Raw genomic sequence first — 21,585 nt, 5'->3', positions numbered from 1 at the left:
TGGGGGGACAGGAGGCGGGCAAGTGTGGAGGATTCCCTGGTCCTGAATGGGGTAACTGTGCCCCTGAAGGACCAGGTGCGTAGCCTGGGAGTCATTTTGGACTCACAGCTGTCCATGGAGGCACAGGTCAAATCTGTATCCAGGGCAGCTGTTTACCAGCTCCATCTGGTACGTAGGCTGAGACCCTATCTGCCTGCAGACTGTCTCGCCAGAGTGGTGCATGCTCTGGTTATCTCCCGCTTGGACTACTGCAATGCGCTCTACGTGGGGCTACCTTTGAAGGTGAACCAGAAACTACAACTAATCCAGAACGCGGCAGCTAGACTGGTGACTGGGAGCGGCCGCCGAGACCATATAACACCAGTCTTGAAAGACCTACATTGGCTCCCAGTGTGTTTCCGAGCACAATTCAAAGTGTTGGTGCTGACCTTTAAAGCCCTAAACAGCCTCAGTCCAGTATATCTGAAGGAGCGTCTCCTCCCCCATCGTTCTGCCCGGACACTGAGGTCCAGCTCCGAGGGCCTTCTGGCAGTTCCCTCACTGCGAGAGGCCAAGTTACAGGGAACCAGGCAGAGGGCCTTCTCGGTAGTGGCGCCCGCCCTGTGGAACGCCCTCCCATCAGATGTCAAAGCGATAAACAACTACCTGACATTCAGAAGACATCTGAAGGCAGCCCTGTTCAGGGAAGTTTTTAGTATGTGACATTTTAGTGTATTTTTCATCTTTGTTGGAAGCCGCCCAGAGTGGCTGGGGAAACCCAGCCAGATGGGCTGGGTACAAATAATAAATTATTATTATTATTATTATTATTATTATTATTATTATTATTACTATTTCCAATCACATGCTCACCATTTGATATGCATTTTGCAAGTATGTTTTATACCCTCTGTAAAGGATGTTGTGGTGCATTTTATATTTAGCTGTCTTTTGGTATTGGAAAGAAGGCAGAAGAAAATCCACATTTCACTGGTGACGGAAATATGACCAACTAGCATTCTGGATTCAAAGATCTGCACTGGGACTTGCAGATCTGATGTTTTATGATGCGCTAAGAACCCAGGAGGGCAGACCTGGCTTGCCCATCTCCCCCACCCATGTTCTGATGATTCACACCATGTTGACCCACTCATCCACATTCAAATAGCTGGTCAGCATGGTTGACCCTACATGAGCTGGAGGGTGGATTTCTGAAGCAGGGAGCCTTCTGTTCTCCAGGAAGCTCCCTGCACTTTTTACAATTTTGCAAATTCAAATAGCTAAAGCTAAAGCATCTTTAATAAAATAGCAACAGTATTCCAGTTTCTAAAATGTATAGAAAAGATTCACAAAAAAGTGAAGAAAATAAACATTGGCTTTCAAGAGCAAAAAGATTGTGGTCATGGCTTGCTTTTTCTGTTTTTTAAACCTATTAGGTCAGGTTTATACTGAATTAAAGTTTGCCACTCTGCTCCCAAATCAGTGAGGTGCTAGCTTTTGTGACACATGTGCTAAACTGCAATCATGCACTATTATTAGTTCCCTGCTGAGAGCTAAAGATGAAGTTTGCTAGCATTGCTTTATGTATTATGCAGTTGTACATGGAAGGAAGACCAAAAAGCCATACCTGTTTGAACAGAAAGCCTGAAGCCAGAGGCTTTCTGTGACTAAGATTACAATCTGAAACAATTCAGGGCTGCTGACAAGGCAGTATGAGGGTACACATTTACTGGGCCTCATGCCAACAGGGGACCCAGACTCTTAGCTTTCATTAAAGAAAGAAGAAGTTTATTGGGAAATTTAAAAGAAAGTTATAAAACAACTCCTGGAGATAACTTTAAAGCTTCAGTTTTTGGCAGGCAGCACTATTGCTTAATCACAGTTGCCAAGGAATTAAAGAAAGGAATGTTGACCAGCAGAAAGAAATAGGGGAAGGTGGATGAAGGAACCTACCAGGGTATGTTTGTTTAAGCACTTTCCTCTGTGCCGATGTTATTTCATTCATTCTGCTGCCTTTACAGAACAAAACACAATTGCCTGGGTGCATGCCACCCCAATCTCCAAGCAGTGCAAGATTCCAGGAGTGCCAGGCACTTACCCAGGGTCTGTGTTTGTTCTGCTCCCACAGGGTCCAGTTATTTAGTGACAGCAAGTCTGTGTATTAGTATTAGGTAGAAGGAATAATAATATTGCTCCTCTAAGAAAAGGTAGTGCCTTTCTAGACCTCAAGGCAGGCTGGGAAATGAAGGCACTGTAATTTTCTAGTTTCTATTGGCTCTGCCCAGAGCAGCGGGAAACTCCCTCTCTCTTTTGCAACCTAGTTCTGTTTTAGTTCTTGCAAGCCCAGGAAGAGGGGTAGAGTCACTCATTCTTACAGAACTTCACAAAGAGCTTCCTAACCACAGTCATTCAGAGCCAAAAGAACAGCCTACTGGAATGTGAGGAAATACCTCTTCAATAAAATACACGTTTGAGAGCTTTGTGGAGTTTCTCTCCAAATTGAGAGAAGCCTCAGGACGGAACAGTGTTTCCTTTTGGAAACGAAGCAGAGCAGAGACTGTGGTGTCTTTATGATATATGGTTTATTTACACATATATATAACCTGAGCCTGTGATGGAGGGGTTCACAGCATTAACACCCCAAAAGGGTCTTGTTTCTCCCTTAGCCACAGCCTGGAATTCAAGCAGAGAATAAGCATTGCACTCTGATCCTCTGCTAGCTGCTTTTTCTCCAGCTTCTAGTTCGCATAACAGCAAATTCTGCCCTCAAACTCAGGCTTTGTCCTTCTTACTGAGAGCCCAACCATTTTCAGTCTGACACAGAGCTCCCTTTCATTTGTTCTCTTAATGGCCCATCACTCAGACAGTTACCTCATCAGGAAACTAGCCTGGTTTGTTTGGTTTTTAACACTTGCTAGAATTAGAGGGGTCTGGCACCCACAAACTCATAACATTATATTTTACTCAGAAGTAACATCCTTGAAATAAATGAGGTTTTCTTCCTACTGAGCCAAAATGGTGACTTTGCAGTCCCCTCAGCAATCTTCTATGCCCTTCACAACCACAACTGTTCATTGGTCATCACTGAGCTGTTCTTTATTAGTATACAGTAGGCATAAAATAAAAATATAAAATACAAACTTGCAAGACAAAGGAAACAAACTTGCAAGACGTTTTCGTCTTGCGAAGCAAGCGCATAGGGAAATCCGTCTTGCGAAGCAACTCAAAAAACGAAAAACTCTTTCGTCTTGCGAGTTTTTCGTCTTACGAGGCATTTGTCTTGCGAGGTACCACTGTATCTGCTGCTTGCTGCTGTGTATTTGTATCTTTATTTTCCTCCAAGGTCCTGAAGGCAATGTACACAGTCTTTCCCCTACCACTTTTATTTTCACAACAGCCCCGTGAAGTAGGCTAGGCTGAGAGTTAGTAGCTGACATGCCAAAGTTGTGAAACTGAGCATGCTTAAGAGTGTTTTTTCGCTTACAAAGTAGTAGCATGTTGTTGTTTTTACAATATTCTGTGGTAGTTCCAATGTATGCATGAAGGAAGGCACTGAGAATTAATATGCTGCAGAGATAGGGCAGGGGTAGAATTGGATAGGTGTTTGGACCCTGAAGAGAGCATCTTCCACGGAGGTGTGCATTAACAGAAGCTACATTAGCTACCTGCAGTTTGTGTGTGTGTAACTTTAAAAGGCTGAAGGTGACCTACCATATCAGCAACGAAGAGATTGATTTGACTCCCTTCTGAGAAGGTGTTGAAAAATAGCAAATGCTGTAGTTTGGACTGCTCTGCAGAGGTCTTGGCTATTATATGAGTCAGAGCAGGTATAAGTGTGTCGTCCTCTACTCCCTCCCCCACCTCACCAAAGTTAAAAGGGAAAATGTGATTTTAGCAGGCAGCATTTATTAATATCACAGAAGCTTCGTAATAAGTACTTGAATAGATGCCAAGCCTACCATTTTTTGTAAGTAGCAGCAGACGAAATGTTCTTTTGAAGCCATGTTCATATAATATATGCCTAGTCCAAAATGGAATTTAAAGCAAATTTGAAAGGTCCCACGGAGGCAAAATATGGGTAAGAATTTCAATAGGACTGTTAAAAGACTTCAGTAATATTTGTTAGGTCATGGTCTCTCTTCTCTTCTCTTCTCTTCTCTTCTCTTCTCTTCTCTTCTCTTCTCTTCTCTTTCAAAACATACCCAAAGGAAAAGTGATCCCTGCAGCAGAAGTGAAGTCAGGGTGAAATGACACGCAATAAAGAAAGAGAACATGGACAGTAGAAAGCAACAGACCAGCACAACCTAATACAAAAGTAAGTAAGAAATGAAGCGCCATTTGTTTTCAGAGGAGCAATAGCACTTGGTTTCTTGGTTTGTTTGTTTGTTTGTTAGATACCCCACCTTTTCGCCCAAAGGGAGGCAATAGATATCCAAGGTGTGTCTATGCTAAAAATGTCTACCTGGCTCCTCCTCATCCCTTGTGTTTTGTTTCATTGCCCTTCTGTTTTACTTCCCTCTTGTGAAAAAGGGGCGTGGATAAATTTCAAACAGTGTTTTCTTTTTAAAGCTACAATCAGTTTAGAACTACTTCAGTAAGACAGCGAGAGAGGGATGCTCACCCAAGCCACTAATTTTAGAGGAGATTGTTTCTTGGTGAATTCCTAGCCAAATTTTGGGGCAGGGGAATGATTTGCGGAAAACTACTGTTTTCTAAGCTGAAGGTGAGTTGGGTGTCATAGGTCTGCCCCCCCCCCAAAGCCATGCAGTGCTGAGTCTGGGAGTGTTGTTACAAGCAATCTGGACTGCCTAGTGTATGCACATCTACACACAGGCTGTGTATGCAAAGACACATCCCCAGAAAGTCCCTTTGGCTGTTTTCTCATACCTGCCCAACTCACCCTCCGTCCCACCTGCTGCACCTGCCTGGAGTTTTGGCACTTGGGATGGGTGGGGGGAAAAGCCTCCCTGCTTACCATAACGTGAGGCCTAGGTTTTGGGGGCTGTGCCTTATCAAGCTGCTTGAAGTGCGAAGCATTTGGCTCAACCAAAGCTGAACTTAGCTTGCTTAGCTTCCCGCTCTTCTAATCTCCCCTGCAGATATTATGAATAAAAAGTCACCTTGGTTCACCCCATTGTCTGCTTCTCTTTTCTTACGTCAGGTTGCAACACAAGTGCTGGTCACTGTAGCCACAAGGGCATCAGAATTACCTTGCCAAAGCTCACCTAATCCGATGTTCATTTCTGAAAGTTTGCAGGGGCTGTTATGCCATTCCATGCACACGAAATGTTGTAAGTAGGCTATTGATTTCTGGTTGAATGGTATGTTGTTTTGAAGAGGATAAATGAGTTTGGCATTCTTACACGTTTGTTCTTTCTCAGAAGAGAAATCATTAATTTAGTGTATGTATGATGCAGTCTCAATATCTCAGGAGCAAGATGACAAATCTGAACCAAATTTGGTACAGAGGCCACTTGTAGCACAAGGAAAAACAGATTAGCTTTTGCTACCAGGAAAGGTAGAAATTGGGGTTTATGGGAGTGTGCGTGAATATCTCTGCAACTAATGCTCTGACATGACATTTCATAAGCAAGGTAGTTATTAGATCATCAAACACTGGTGCAAATTTTGATGAAAATGACCTGCTACAGCCTTCAGGAACCTGGAGCCCTCCAGATGTTTCAGACTACAGTTCTCATCAGCCTCAGCTTCCATGTCTCAGCTTGCAGCGACGAGAAAGCACCACCATTGCCACATTCCTTGAAAACTGCGACTAGATGCAGGGGCATGTTATGAATTTTGTCAGACGTTTCAATTATGGTAGTGTATCGACTGCCATGCCTTTCCTGAATAATTATATGGATATAAAGATGGCTATGGGGCAAACATCCTAACACACACACTCCAAAATCCTGGGTAGCCTTACAGACGATTTTATTTGCAGTTTTCAATGACCGCAGAATATCTCACACTACCTAGCTGCTGCAAAAAGCTATAAACGTACTTACTTACTTACTTGCAAAAAATGAAGAACTGGAGAAGTCCTTGGACTAGCTTATGAAAATGCAATGTAAGTTAGAGTGAACCATGCTTTGGAAAGTTTTGTAAACATGTGGTCTAATCCACATGTCTGTGTTATGATCCAAGTGTGGTCCAGGCAGATACAGAATGCGAGGTTCAAACTGAAATCTTCCCCATCTCTACTCAAAATCTTTACCCCAAAGCACTGGGATTGGAGCCCTGGTAAAGTAATTATCTCTGATTACACGCTGGATCTGTCAGTCATTAAGGCTCCTGGTCCTGGCGTTATTCTTAATTGTAGAGACAGAAGTTTTGCTTTTGCAAAGCTTCTTCTTCTCTCCCTTCTTACCACACCCTGGTCTTTTTCCTTAAGGCGTAAGCTTAAAGGCAGAATATCACTTCTTTGCAGACACTATTCTGCATTTTTTTTGGGGGGGGTGTCTGTGTCTGAGTCCTGGAGGTGCTTTGAGGCACTTTAGGGGATCACTGCTTCAAGTTGCCTCATATAGGCCCCATCTCAAAAAAGCCAAAAAATCTCCCAGAGGTACCCTGCTCCAGTTTGGGGTTCATGCAAAGCCATTGCACACCCCTAAAAGATACCATATGTTTCTGTTTCTCTATTTAGATATCACAGCAAATAGACCTCAATTTCTATTCAAAGCCTTCACTAAATCTTATAGTAGGGAGTTCCATTAACTGAGTAAGTTGGGAAAATAGAAAGTTGCAATATACTAACACTGGTCACTGTTCCATCTAAGTATTGTCTACACGGAGGGCTTATCCAAACCTCCCTTTGCCCACCACTTTCCCCCAGGGAAACCCAATCTTCAGCACTGAATTGGAACAAATGGCAATTGGGTTTTCTGTGGATTGCCATTTGTTCCGATTTAGCACTAAAGAGCGGGTTTTCCAGGGTAAAGGCAAAACCACTCGGACCCATGCCTAGAAAGCACAGGTCAAGCAAAAAACTGCTCAGAAACATGCCTCCTAGGACAAGCGGAAGTGTAGACAAGCCGTCTCCAGATTTTAAGACGGGGCCTTTCCAGATTTGCCTGGAGATTCCAGGGATTAAATTTGGGACCTTTTGTATGCAAAGCATGTATTCTACTACTGACCTATGGCTACAATCTTTTGTCATCTGTGAAGCTCTTTTTAACCAGCTTCATCGATTGACCCTAAGCTCTAGTCCACACAATGTCCAGGTAAGCAGGTCTTTCAAAGAATCTCTTGCTAGTGGCAGTCTTCTATAGCACCAGCTGGTCTCTTAAGCCTCTCTTTCCAAATGTAACTGCAAGATACAGTGCTATTTCATTGACCTCACTGAACTGACACAAATTTCCTATTAGTGAAAGCTTTTAGAAACATACAGAAGAACGAGATGACTGTCAAAATCAGACTTTGGTCTGAAGAGTTTTTTCTGAGAGAATGCCTTTCATCCCATGCACACCTTGTATTTTCCTAGAAATGTTTTTGAGGCTTTTTATTAGTTCATCTTGGGTGAACACTAAACTAGAAGAAAAGTTGGCCTGTGAGTAATGAAAGGTGATGGAATCTGTATGCACTGTGAAATGCATTTTTCCTGGAGTTTATAGAGCAATTGAAGCTCATGTTGTTGCAAATCTGATGCAAGCACAGCACTAAATAAGATCTTCTCTGAAACAGCCTCCTGTGTCAATTGATGAGCACATAAAAGAATGAGAATAAGAATTTTGGAACTGAATGGAAATCAAGCCATCCTTTTCTAAACATGAAAGCTGGGGAAAGGAATATTGTGGCCTCCCTGCCCTATATTGTAACAGGCCAAGTAATAGATTGCCAACAAACCTTGATGTTTCTTGTATGCCATGTTCTTGATCAAGCATATGTGGCTTCTGGACTGCCTTGAAATTATGAGGTGGAGAGGCCTATACTTCTTGCAACCTATAATGCTCTGTAGGGAACCCCCCCCCCAAAAAAAAACCCCTCACATAATTATTAATCTATATTCCTACCATAGCAAAAAGTAGACGTGAGGAAGGGATTGTGTTTCCTTGAGAATTTGTCCAATTGCAGCCATATTCCCCTGTGAGTGGAAGGAGACACTTTTGAATTTCCCAAGCATGACTGAAATGGCACGCTAGCCACAGAACATACAAGCTGCTTCCCGGAGAATTCACACTATGGGTTCTACCATTGTGGGTCCCATGGGTCTACAACCTAATCAGAGATTCAGACATCTAAAATAGCAGTGGCCACAGTGGTGGTGGTGTTTATAGTTCTCCCAAAATGTCCTTACCTGAATGATTCCATTTCTGTTTACTATCTACCAAAATCTGCTGATAGCAGCAGCTGTCAGTGGAAACTGTGGAGAGTGTTCAAGTTGTTCTCTGTGGAATGTGCACTGTCAGCTCCACTGTCTATCTGACTGAATGAATGTGTAAACCGATGAACCCATTTGTTTCTATGGCACAGGGCAACTTTTCTGGATATGCTGATTTGTGGTACTTAACTAGCCAGCCAAAGTCATTATCCTGACAAAGGAGCTGGTTTGGAAAGCTTCCTCTGATACAGTCTACCCTCACAGATACAGGATTGCAAGCGTGGAAGAGGTTCCAGGGTTTCGTCCAGACTGACCCCCCAAATTTATAACATGGCAATAGCCAGGCCTCTCTCCATCTTACACTACATGCTGCCTTTCAGGAGAAGCATGGAAAAGATGCAGAATGTGGTGTTGGGCACAAATGTTACTTTCCCGAGAACCTCAGATAGCTAGCTAGAGTAAATAGCAAATTTCTCACCTTTGGGGCTATCAAATTATATCTGAAAATTTGTATGAGCAATGCCTGCAGAAATTTCCAAAACCAGAGGATGGGCTGAATAACTTGTCGATTGGGTCGGGGAGTGCTTCGTGGTCCTTGCTCTCCTATGATGAACAATCCGGAATAAAATATGTACAACAACAAAAACTGCTGAATAAATTATGCGAATTAGATATATTTTACAAATGTGTTCAATTGGCATTTAGACAAGGTACAAAATTTAGCTTTTCTTGATACAGAATTTAGACTGTCTTGGGGAAGAATTTTATTTCTATTTGTTTTAGCATAGCCTACAAAGCTTGATGAATGGTTCCTGAAAAGATTCCAGTTTGCAAATGCATTTATAGCTTTTTGTATGACGCCTTTTAAATAGGTTTCCAGCTAATAAAGTCTTAGTGCTGCTATCACTACACTTTGGAGATGAAAATGCTGGAGAGGAAATGAAGAGTTGGGTAAATTATTAAAGACAACCTTAAAATCCATTGTCTTTCACACATGGTAAAGTGTGTCTGGATACAGCATCTAAGATTTTGCATATCAAATCCTTTAAATAACGAGATGCTGCTAGAGGAAGTGCAAATCTTTACAGCTCAAGATTTTTGCTGTAAATTTGTCAAATTCCAAAGCATCATCATAAATATAATTAAACAGGAACGACAGTCTGTGTTTCTATTTATTTTTTACATTTAGCACATCAAGCTGTTTTAACTTAAACAATAGAGGCAGGACTGTATAGTTTAAAGCAGAATCTTAAAGAAATGCAGTGACTTTCTCTTGCTGGATTGGGTGAGCCCTTCCTTCATGTTTTTTCTGCATTTTCAAAGTATTTTCAATTTGCTTCCTTACCTTCTGACAGTTCTTCTGTGATATATTATGTAACCTCATCCATAGATAGATAGATAGATAGATAGATAGATAGATAGATCCACATTTGCATGAGGTTACATAATGTCAGACCCTAGTTCTGTACTGCCAACAAAGACACACTGAAATTGATTAATTCTTTCTTTTTCATGCTGGAGCGCTTACTTTGTGCAACTTGAAAGAAAAAGGAGTGATATTTTCATCTACTGCAGCTCTAAGACACAATGTTTTTTAGAGCCATAGGACCAATGTAGAAGTATTGCTGGCACACATAGTATTGTTATGCGTTTGCGGGTGCCAGGCATGTAATCCTTGTTCCCTGCAAGTGTTAAGAGCTAATTAAGCCAGACTAGCTGGAGGAGACTCTTGAGAGTCCCATGGACTGCAAGAAGATTCAACCTCTCCATTCTTAAGGAAATCAGCCCTGAGTGCTCACTGGAAGGACAGATCCTGAAGCTGAGGCTCCAATACTTTGGCCACCTCATGAGAAGAGAAGACTCCCTGGAAAAGACCCTGATGCTGGGAAAGATGGAGGGCACAAGTAGAAGGGGATGACAGAGGACGAGATGGTTGGACAGTGTTCTCGAAGCTACGAGTGTGAATTTGACCAAACTGCTGGAGGCAGTGGAAGACAGGAGTGCCTGGCGTGCTCTGGTCCATGGGGTCACGAAGAGGCGAACACGACTAAACGACTAAACAACAACAGCTTCCAATGTTCAAGTAATCACCTGGGTGATAGGTCATTAAGAGAACAAATGAAAGGGCGCTCTGTGCTAGAGAACAAATGGGTGGGGCCCCTTTTCCATCTCTTAGTTCATTTTCTCTTTCATGCAAAAAGTCCAAAATGAATTTCCAATCCTTAATAAATGCAAAGCAAGGAACATTTCAATCAAACAGTTCGCCTTATCAAAGTTTGTTTAACTGGCCCCACGTTTTGTGGCACTTTTTTCAGCATGTGGAAAGTTAATCTGGTCCACCTCCAAGAATTCAGAGAGTAGACTGTTTTTGGATGTCCAGTTTGTTAATGGAGATTGCAATTTGCTCTACAATGTTCTGGCAGGCCTTGATGTCTCTAGAGGCCTGCCTCCTGGTGAAGCGAAAGAACCAACATGGGCTATTCCCATGCCTACTGTGGATTCAGTGATTCTTCCTCCCCCCCCCCCCCCGAGTTCCCTGGTTATATTTATTCCCCATAAACAGATCCCCAAATCCATAACTGCTGATATAAGTATTTCCAGAATGCTACAAATTTAAAGGTATCCTAATGTATAAAGTGTGATGGTAACAAGCATAACTGCAAATACACAAATGATTTGGTGCAGATCCATTCGCCTTGTGTAATATTTGAAATGGCCTTTAGCTATTTGAAACTAGTCCTAGTTGTGACCTATTTCTTCCAGCACTGAATAAGCATTCAATATGTTAATGATCACACCAATGCCCTATCCTGTTTTGTCCTTTAATATGCTCTCTTCTGCTGCTTTTCCTTTCTTCATCACTACCTCCTCTAGCCTTTTGATGGCCCATCTTTCTTCCCTCCCCTTCTTTTCCTTTCTTTTCCTTCCCCACCCCATGTCTTATCCTCTCCCCTCTAATCTCCCTTCTCATTCTCTCCTTTAGCTATTTCCAAGTAGTATCAGTGCTCACCCTTTAAGCACAATGTAAGTACCACATTAAAAGTCTATTACTGGTAATGGAGTTAATGTAAAAGTGCAGATTACCTATAATTAATGGCAAAGTAATTCCATGTCTGATCCGATGTAATGAAACACTATTTTAATTTAAATATATTGGACATCCACTAAGCCATCAAAAGAGATGCTGTGTCTCAAGTCACTTAGAAACATATTCAGTCAGTATGAAGTCTTCAGATCTTTGGCCGAGATCACCTTTGAAATTTGGCAGTAACTGCAGGACACTCTTGTATCTTGGCTGCCCGCTGACCCTCAGGTGCGTAAAGGCTATGGCAGATTGTAACTTAGATTTATTTCAGCTATTGTGATAGAAATCCTGGAAGCCATCACTGCAGCAGGCAATTTTATTTTCATTCTTGAGTTACGAGTCTGAGAGGGGATCAAGGCATAATTATGCTAGACACACAGAATATCAATCTGTACTGTAGTATACATGCCCAGGTTGATGCTTTCACCCAAAAGCATAAATTATGAGTACTGGGAATGTATCTAAGTTGTGTGGTCCGCATGACCTCTGCATGCGAACACCTTCTGGGTGTTCAAAAATATATATCAAAAAATCACCACAGCTTATCTCCTTCTGGTCAGCTTTCTCTCAACCAACCTGACTGTCCCAGGATGGCTCCCTTTCTCTCTTGATCTTTCATTTCAGATCCCAGACATAAAAAAGGTGAAAGGAATATAGAATTTCTGCTGCTGCTGGGATACCAGACAGCCATATCAGGAGGCTGGCAGAGAAGTGCTTCAGGCAGAGAGGTCAAGAAAGCTCTTGCAGTCAAAATCTGGCACCCTCTAAATATTTCTTATTTTCACAATATTTCCTTTTGGAACATTTCACTTTTTAATGGATATTCTCAGTTGTGCATCAAGGCCAAGCGGACCCCCCCAATTGTTTTTTTTTTTTTAAAAAAAAAAAAACCTCATTGACAGTATTTTAGTTTAAAGGTTGATGGGCAAAATTTAGGCCACAACTTTATTGATTATAGAAATGTGAGTGGTATTGGCTTAAAAAGGTAAAAGGACCCCTGACCATTAGGTCCAGTCGTGACGGACTCTGGGGTTGCGGCACTCATTTCGCTTTATTGGCCAAGGGAGCCGGCGTACAGCTTCCAGGTCATGTGGCCAGCATGACTAAGCCACTTCTGGCGAACCAGAGCAGCACACGGAAACGCCGTTTACCTTCCTGCCAGAGTGGTACCTATTTATCTACTTGCACTTTGACATGCTTTTGAACTGCTAGGTTGGCAGGAGCTGGGACCGAGCAACAGGAGCTCACCCCGTTGCAGGGATTCGAACCACCGACCTTCTGATCAGCAAGTCCTAGTCTCTGTGGTTTAACCCACAGTGCCACCCGCGTCCCCGGTATTGGCTTAGGCATTGGCAAAAACTATATTTGACTCCTGCCTGCCTTGCAGGAAGTCTGTAAGGATAAACCACCAAAAGAGGGAGCTCCGCCGATGGCGACCAACTGAAGCTCACCTTGGGGTTCCCACTGGGTCCTGGCATGGCCCCAGCCCCCCAAGTGGACTTCGGATGAAATCTAGACCTACAGATTCCTTTAACGGAATACCCTTGTACCTGGAGTGGCAGGTGATGGCCGCAGCTCCCCTCCCCTACACCTCACAAAGCCAATGCCTAACTACCAAACCTTATAAAGTTGTGACGATTGCTAAGAGGTAGGCGAAAACCAAATGGCAAGTGCCAATCTGCCAAATGGAAAAAATTCCTACCCGGACCCTGTTCCAAAACAGGTGGCCAACAAAAGTCCAGAGCAAGGCCAAAGCAGACACCTAAAAACGAGGGTGGATGGGCAGGTGTTTGGCGGTGCAAAGCCAGGTGAAAGCCCCAGTGATGCGCCGCCGTCTTTTAAATGCCCCACAATCACACCACAACTCTCTGATTGGCCAATCGGCCGTGCCGTGACCGTGGGACCATCATGTGGCTTGGGCTCATCCCCCACCCCACAGATGGGAGGGGGGCACCCTGGGCCCACAGGCAATGCAGACCCTCAATTAGGAGGATCCAATTAAGTACTTGTATAAATATAGGATCATTATTATTATTATTATTATTATTATTATTATTATTATTATTATTTGTGCCCTGTTGGCTCGGCACCCTGTGTGGGGGAACCACCCACACCACCCTAAATCTGGCAGTAGCCATGGTACATGGCTATATGGGATTGCCGTATCTTTGGATGTCGGCATTCTCCAAGAGAACTTCCACAATTTGCTGACATGTTGCCTGCTGTTCTTTAGCAATGGTAGTAATTGGGGTTGTGCACCAAAACATGAGATGCGGGTGGCACTATGGTCTAAACTACAGACTTGCCGATCATAAGGTCAGCGGTTCGAATCCCTGTGACGGGGTGAGCTCCTGTTCCTCAGTCCCTGCTCCTGCCAACCTAGCAGTTCGAAAGCACCTCAAAGTGCAAGTAGATAAATAGGTACTGCTCTGGCAGGAAGGTAAACGGCGTTTCCGTGCGCTGCTCTGGTTCGCCAGAAGCAGCTTAGTCATGCTGGCCACATGACCCGGAAGCTGTACGCCGGCTCCCTCCGCCAATAAAGAGAGATGAGCGCCGCAACCCCAGAGTCGTTCATGACTGGACCTAATGGCCAGGGTTCCCTTTACCTTTACCTTAACAAAAACAAAGGTCAATTCAGATCTCACTTTGGACTGGACTGCTGTAGGCACAACCTAGACACCTTACTTTTTGTTGCAACAAGAATCATAGCCCTTTCTGAGTGGATGAAGCCAGCCTGCCAAATATGTGCAAGGCTTTTGTTTGTTTGTGAGGTGTTTTATTTGCAAATTTAACCACAAAAATAACCGCATATGCAAATTAAAATGGTATGAAATGCTGAAAACAGAGACCTCTGATACTAACCATTGCTAATGTGAAATAATATAAGAAACATGGTTTATCACATGTAAATATGCAAGGCAATAAAATTAAAAGAGCTACATAACAAAACCATAGCTGTAAAACAGATTTAGCTTTCAAAATATTATATACAGTAGCCATGATCTCTGAAAAATCAAAATCTGACTGAAATAACTTCCAAACATTAAGAAATATAATATTTTTGGAATCAACAGGGTGTTTTTTGTGGGTGTTTTTTTTTTTTTTACAATACTCAGTAAAGGAGATCTTGGTTGTTATACATTCATTCTGTCTTCATCTATTTTTCCTTGTTCTAATGTACTGTGTTAATTTAATTATCAGTACAAATTCCCAGTTCCCCTGCTCCCTATGTTCTTTTTATCATTGGTATCATTTGCAATCCCCATTTTTCTGCTGACAGAATGGTTTCATTTGACTTCAGTGTCCCTGCCATGTATCAAAACCTGATTGGCCATGTGGTGCTTTGATGTCACCACATCCCCTGTGGGATCCCTGGATGGCTGGAACCAACTGGAGGAGAATAAGGGCTCTGGAAACAAAGAACAGTGTTGGAGCTGCACCAGGGAAGGAATACATGCAGTGGCGTAGCATGGGGGTGCAGGGGGGGCCGGCCGCACCGGATACAACATCTGGGGGGGCGCTCGCCGCCTCCAGAGTCGCCGAAGAGCCTCGGGCGCAGGCTGTAGCAGAGCCCCATGTCTCGCGGAACCGACGAGCTGTGCGCGCGTCCGGGCTGAAGGCGTCCGGCAGGCAGCAGTTCTCAGCACTCACCGCGGTCCCCGCATGTCAGGGCCGCGGAGGGCGCGCCAGGCAGCCCCTCCTCACAGCCCCGCCGCCGCCGCTGCTGCAGCTGCTGGGCCATGTTGCATTTTCCTTGCCTCTCTGCCCTCCTCCTCCGGGCAAGCGGTGTCGTTTGGGCGGCAGCGCCAGCGGCAACTCATCTCAGATCACCTGACACGGACCCGCCGCCGCTGCCATGGCTACCTTACCGTAAATACCCCAGCCCAGGCAGCAGCAAGAAGAAGCTGGCAGCGGAGGCAGGTTAGGGGTTAGGGGCGCATATTACTTGCCTTGCCCTGGGTGCTGACAACCCACGCTACGCCGCTGAATACATGACAGTGTTGCTGAAGTCAAATAAAACTATTCATCTGCCTTCAGTTTTAATTGGTGCCTATGAAGGGAAACGCAAACCCATGATGCTGAAACAATTGTCCTGCATCCTTAAGATTTTCCATTTTGCCACATTGCATCGCAGTGGTTTCACTGCAGCACAGCAGCAACTGGCTGGGAGCATTCATTGGGATTATACTCCCATGGAATATTTTTCATCCTTTTTTTAGGACCCCCCTCCAAAAGAAAATTGCTGAAAAGAAGGGAAGTTTGCCAAACTTTCCATACCTGCTTTTTTGGGGTGGGGGTGGGCGGTGGTAGCTCAGCTCTATTTATAATACTAGTAATTCATTGTGTAAAGCTAGTATGGTTTTTCTCAGATGATGCTGAGGGAAATAACCTATCAAGAAGTTCCTCTCCTTAAATGGACACTCCTAAACAGCATCCATGAAATCTCGCTCACATTTTGAGCTGCAGGGAACTTTAGAAATTTAAATCAGAGTATGTACTTGTCTTGATATTGCATTAGCCTTTACTACCTTGCTCTTCCTATATTTTAGGCTAGTTAGTGACAGCAGAAAAATCACATTTCTCAACAGTTACAAACAGCAAAGGTTTGCATTCTTGGACATGCAATGACAAATCTGAGCACGTGACCTGTGTAGGCACAAAGAAGCTAAATCTGTCCTACACTTAAATTCTTTCCTCATCGTATTCTTCCTCTTTTCTCCCCCAGATTAAATTCTTGAGTTCTTGTTAACTGCACTAGGCTATAAATTATTAATATTAGAATTAATAGAGATCTGTTGCCAAGGGAGGAACAGAATAAAATGGTTTATATTGCACTCATTTGCACTTAGAAATTTCTCTTCTACCCTCCTTCTATTTTTAGTCGGCCCTATTGAATACGCCACCTACTCATGTTGTCAATGGCTTGATATTATCCCACCCCACCCCCCCTTCCCATGTGAAGATACTACCATGGTAATAAATTTTCCAGAAACTTTCCTGTTTTTCTAACTATTATATCCAATAAGTATGCATTACATGCTATTAGCCTTACCAAGGTATTCTAATCGAACTGTTCTATACCACGTTCACATTAATATGCAAATGAGTCAGGGAATACGAAATTAAATGGAAATGAAAGTTGGAAGTTAATTGACATTTTTGTCACAAAAGCACCGAGAAACACTTTTTTTATGGTTTAATGGCAAAGAGCTAATGTGTCATCTAAGGGAGGATTCCATCAATCTAAGCTAAGGCGATTTTGCCGAGATGCACTGCACAAAACTGCTTGGTATGCTATTGCCAGCTCTCCCCCAATGCAGGTGGTCCCATCACTGTAAACCTGCATTAAATTGCTGCCATCCATTATACACACTAGCTGCCTGGATTGCTGCCTAGCGCAGGCTTGCATAGGCCATCTATTCCTGTCAGAAATATGATATGTCAATGACAAAAGCTTAATTACACCATTAATTAATAGGACAATTTTCAAACTGCCTTGCAATGCAGTTTGACACTCATTAGTGCAATTTTTGAATAATTTCTCCCAGGGTGTGCTACTCCACAAAGTACATCTTAAAGGAAATGCAGAACTTCAGATTATTTTTTTTAATAAATCAAGCAAAGCATACATTACCTGTACTTTTTTCCCCCTTTAGACAACAGCAACACTGCAACAACATTGCAAAAGCATTTACATATGCTTCATCTATGTCTATATCTGCATGCTATCGTATAAATAACGACATAGTGTGTTGACAGAATTTTGCAAGGACTTGGAAATTGATTCAATAATTATGAAGAGAAAAGAGGTTTGGATTGACATCCAGGGCTTCTGGGAGAAAAGTTCATTTTTGGATGTTCAATAAGAACCCCCCCAAATTTTGGGTTTCATTAATTTCAAAATTTGTATAATAGGTTGTTGGTTTTTTTAACTTACAACATTATAATTGAAATTTGTGTTTCTTTTAAAAAAATCCTAGGTGTGCCACAGTATCATATAACTGTAGAGATGGAAGGGCTCCTGAGGGTCATCTAGTCCAGCCCCCTGCAATGCAGGAATCTCAACTAAAGCATCTATGACAGATGGCCATCCAACCTCTGCTTGAAAACCACCAAAGGAGAGTCTATTACCTTCTGAAGGAGTCAGTTCCACTGTTGAACTGCTCTTTGTTGTCAGAAAGTCCTTCCTGATGTTTAGTAGGAATCTCCTTGCTTTTAACTTGAATCCTTTGATTTGGGTCCTACCCTCCAGAGCAAGAGAAAACAAGCTTCCTCCATCTTCCATGTGACAGCCCTTTAAGCCCTTGAAGATGGTATGATATTTCCTCTCTGTCTCCTCTCATCCCCAATTCCCTTAACCATTCCTCATAAGGCTTGGTTTCCAGGCCCTTTTATCATATTGGTTGCCCAATATCACATTGGTTGCCAAAGTCAGAGGACAATGTTCACACTCAGCTGATCATTTTTGGACTCAGTAAGTCAACATGCCAATCGGAAGGTCGGCAATTAAAATCCCCGCAATGGGGTGAGCTCCCGTTGCTCGGTCCCTGCTCCTGCCAACCTAGCAGTTCGAAAGCACATCAAAGTGCAAGTAGATAAATAGGTACCGCTCCAGCGGGAAGGTAAACGACATTTCCGTTCGCTGCTCTGGTCTGGTTCGCCAGAAGCAGCTTAGTCATGCTGGCCACATGACCCGGAAGCTGTCTGCAGACAAACGCCAACTCCCTCGGCCAGTAAAGAGAGATCAGCGCTGCAACCCCAGAGTCGTCTGCAACTGGACTTAACGGTCAGGGCTCCCTTTACCTTTAAGTCAATATCATCAAGCCTCATTCTCCTGCAACCAAACAAACAAGGCAGGAAGTCTTAAGTTAACTGTAGTTTGCTGAAAACAAATCAGGAAACTGTGGTTAATAGCTCCCAAACAAGGTAAGATTTAAACTTACTTTATGCTATGGTTTTCTATCTTGTTCTTCAGGAAGCCATTGAACCCATTTTCGCTGTTCAGATGTACAGTGGTGCCCCGCAAGACGAATGCCTTGCAAGACGAAAAACTCGCTAGATGAAAGAGTTTTCCGTTTTTTAAGGTGCTTCGCAAGACGAATTTCCCTATGGGCTTGCTTCGCAAGACGAAACGTCTTGTGAGTTCTTGCGAGTTTGTTTCCTTTTTCTTAAAGCCGCTAAGCCGTTAATAGCCGCTAAGCCGCTAATAGCCGTGCTTCGCAAGACGAAAAAACCGCAAGACGAAGAGACTCACGGAACGGATTAATTTTGTCTTGCGAGGCACCACTGTAGTGGAAACTATAGTTATCTGAAGCCTTCCTTGTATTAAGTGTGACTTGTTTCCTGTCTTGTGTGAAGGGAAGAACAAAGGTGTGGTATGCAAGTACCTAAGGCTTATTTTATATTTCTGCTTATAAGCTCAGATATGATAGTCCAAACATGGCCATATGCCCTAGAGAATTTTGATAAAAAATATGTGTAACCCTGCTCCATCTACTTAGGCTCCCTTTTCAGCCCCTTTATAAACTCTCACTAGTCCTCTGTTTTGCTGTTTATGCCCTGCAGTAACTAGGCATTCCTAATTGCATGAGCTGAGTGCCCAAAAAGACAACAGCAACAACAACAACTTTGCTAAAGTATGATGGATAGGCTGAAGACACGTTTTGGCACTGGGTTCATCTCTGTCTTCTGAATTGGTAATACAGCAGAAATTGTTTACAGCTGAAATTGCACAATATGACTACTACCAAACACAAATTTAAAGAAGATTCCTGTTGGCATCAGACCAAAGGTTAAACTTGCCCACCATTCTTGGTTTCTTTGCTTTTGTTTGTTTTCAGTGGTGGTCAGCTGGCTTCTTCTGGAGAGCTTATTCAAAGGCATGAAAAGAACCACCCTCCATTTTTATTTGCCCACAAATAAAAGGGCCAATGTTTGAGGCACACATGGGTGGAGCCAGAGACAAAAATAGGAGGGGGAGCAGGTGCAATTTTTACCTTTGTATAGTGGAAGCTTCTGAACAAATTAACACAACCCTCTCTAGCCATCATCCAGACAAGCTAGAGGCTGTGTCCTTCTCAAGGACACAGTCCTGCCACGCAAAAACACTTAGGGTATGAAAGAGGGCCAGTGAGCTATGTGGCCTGGAGAGTATTCCAAGGGCCAGGTGAGAAGCCTGGAGGGCCACACCTGGTCCCTGGACCTGAAATTTGCCACCCTTCCTGTTCATAAGAGGCTCTATTCAGCTGTCATGGCTAATTCATAAACTCCACAAGTTCCTCTCTTCTTTTGAAATAGTGACCTAAGTGAGCTGTCATCACCATACCTTGCAATAGGGAATTTACTACATGAATGATTCATTGTATGAAGAGGAATATCCTTTTGTTAGGGATGGAGAGATCAGTCTGTTTCTGATCCGTGTCAGTTTTCCGTGCATTCATTCATAAATCTGTGAAAACAGGACAGATCGGGTTTTTTAAAAATACTGTAAAAAACAACACTAAAATGTGCATTGTTTTTATATGCATTTTCTACAATTTTTTTTTTTTTTTACACTAAGGTACAGATTTATTTGCATGATATTTTATACTAAAGTATACATTTTAAATATGAATTTTGGGGCATGTTCTAATCTGTGTGTCCAGGAGGTATGAATTAGGTAGGTTCAGCTAAAAATGCAGACTGAACAAAATCCTAGTCTGCTTTGAGCCTACTAGCAATGTAGTAACCCCACATTCTAGAAGTAAATAGAATTTGTTTCTTCACACAGATGTCATACGTTCTTGTTTACCATTTTAGCTAGACACTTAACCCTAGATGCACATTACTCATGTGTAGGGCAAATGTATATTGAATTGGGAAGAGGGCAGAGCTTTTAGCCCCTTGCCAAACATAGTGTCTGATTCTTGCAACAGTCAAGTATTGTGCATGCTTTTGTGTAAAGCAACAACAACAACGTGTGAGATTCAGCAGAAAACTCCACACAAGGCATGGTTATTGAAAGAAGCAGAGAAGATGTCAGGGAGGGGTTAAAAGCACAACTTTACTCCTGACTCAGCACGCCATGCTGTACATGTGAGTAACCGTGCGTAGACCTATTGTTTTGTGGCTCACATGTGCACCACACATTTGGTGGTTTCCAAAGTCTGCAACAGCTTGACCTGCCTTGTCGAGATATTTGCCTCGGGTATCAAGTACCAGTGAGATCCTGAGTGGGTCAAATTCACCAGGCTCAAGTTGAGTCATCTTCTTTTTTTATGAGAATTTGGTTCATCCCTGCAAATTACTCCCTGCAGGAGACTTGGCTTCAGACTGTCAAATTACTTCCCCCAGTGAGACACTGAGCACTTGAGTTTAGCATAAGCTCCTCACAGGGCATGCTTTAATCATTTAACACAAGGAAAATTAGCATAGACTTCAGCATGAAAAACTATAATCCCCATTTATCCCATAGGGACCTACCAGGACCTTTTCAGGTGAGTCGGTATTTCTAGGGGCCTTCCTTCACTCTTTCTCTGGAAGTGTCATTTTCTAGATAAATTGTTTTCTAATCCTCCTTCGCTTAGATTTTCTGCTCAGCCTTTTTTCCCAGCCTGCAGTGACCCCAATCTGCCTGCGCAGTCACTGGCAAGGTGATAAAGATAGCCATCAAGCCAGCTCACCACATGACCTTTACACATGTCCTCTGGAAGTAGACGTTTTTAAGCACTGGCTAATAAAATTGCAGGAACATAAAACATATTGAAACTTTCTGCTTTAATCATGCTAGGAGGAAAAAGAATAACAGTGTATTATGACTTATCTGTAGAGCTGAATACCAACGGGCAAAGTTGCTCCTACAACTGCCATAGCCTCATGATAGAAGAAACATGAGGATGGACTCTTAAGAAGCTGCTGGTTTCTCTCTCCCCTTCCTGGAGACACCCAGGGATTGAAGGGGGGAAATTTTCCAGCTGTGAAATGCATTAGAAGAACTAGGAGAAACGTTTTAAAAATGTAGTGTTACCAGTGGCAGAACACAAGTACAGAGCAACAGAAGAAGGTTTAGTGCTTATACGGGACTCCATCATGGGTCAAAACAAAATAAAAGAAAAAAAAATTCCTTCCAGTAGCACCTTAAAGACCAACTAAGTTAGTTCTAGGTATGAGCTTTTGTGTGCATGCACGAAAGCTCATACCTAGAACTAACTTAGTTGGTCTT

The 21,585-nt window shown here is 42.9% G+C and overlaps 2 long non-coding RNA genes across 2 annotated transcripts; one reads left to right on the top strand and one right to left on the bottom strand.

Moving 5' to 3' along the window:
* Positions 1-4,139: 4,139 nt before the first annotated feature.
* LOC309339912 lies at positions 4,140-18,395 on the bottom strand. Its single transcript, XR_014155648.1, has 4 exons — positions 18,329-18,395; positions 17,020-18,219; positions 8,778-8,902; positions 4,140-4,199 (listed from the first exon to the last, which is right to left on the bottom strand). It is a non-coding gene; the product is annotated as an uncharacterized lncRNA (long non-coding RNA).
* Positions 4,164-17,021, top strand: LOC309339924. The gene is made up of 3 exons (XR_014155663.1): positions 4,164-5,270; positions 11,283-11,323; positions 15,755-17,021. It is a non-coding gene; the product is annotated as an uncharacterized lncRNA (long non-coding RNA).
* Positions 18,396-21,585: the final 3,190 nt, after the last annotated feature.

Source organism: Podarcis erhardii (genome assembly GCF_964252035.2).
Source record: "Podarcis erhardii genome assembly, chromosome: 4".
Taxonomy (NCBI): Eukaryota; Metazoa; Chordata; class Lepidosauria; order Squamata; family Lacertidae; genus Podarcis; species Podarcis erhardii.
This window is presented reverse-complemented; position numbering and strand designations above follow the sequence as displayed.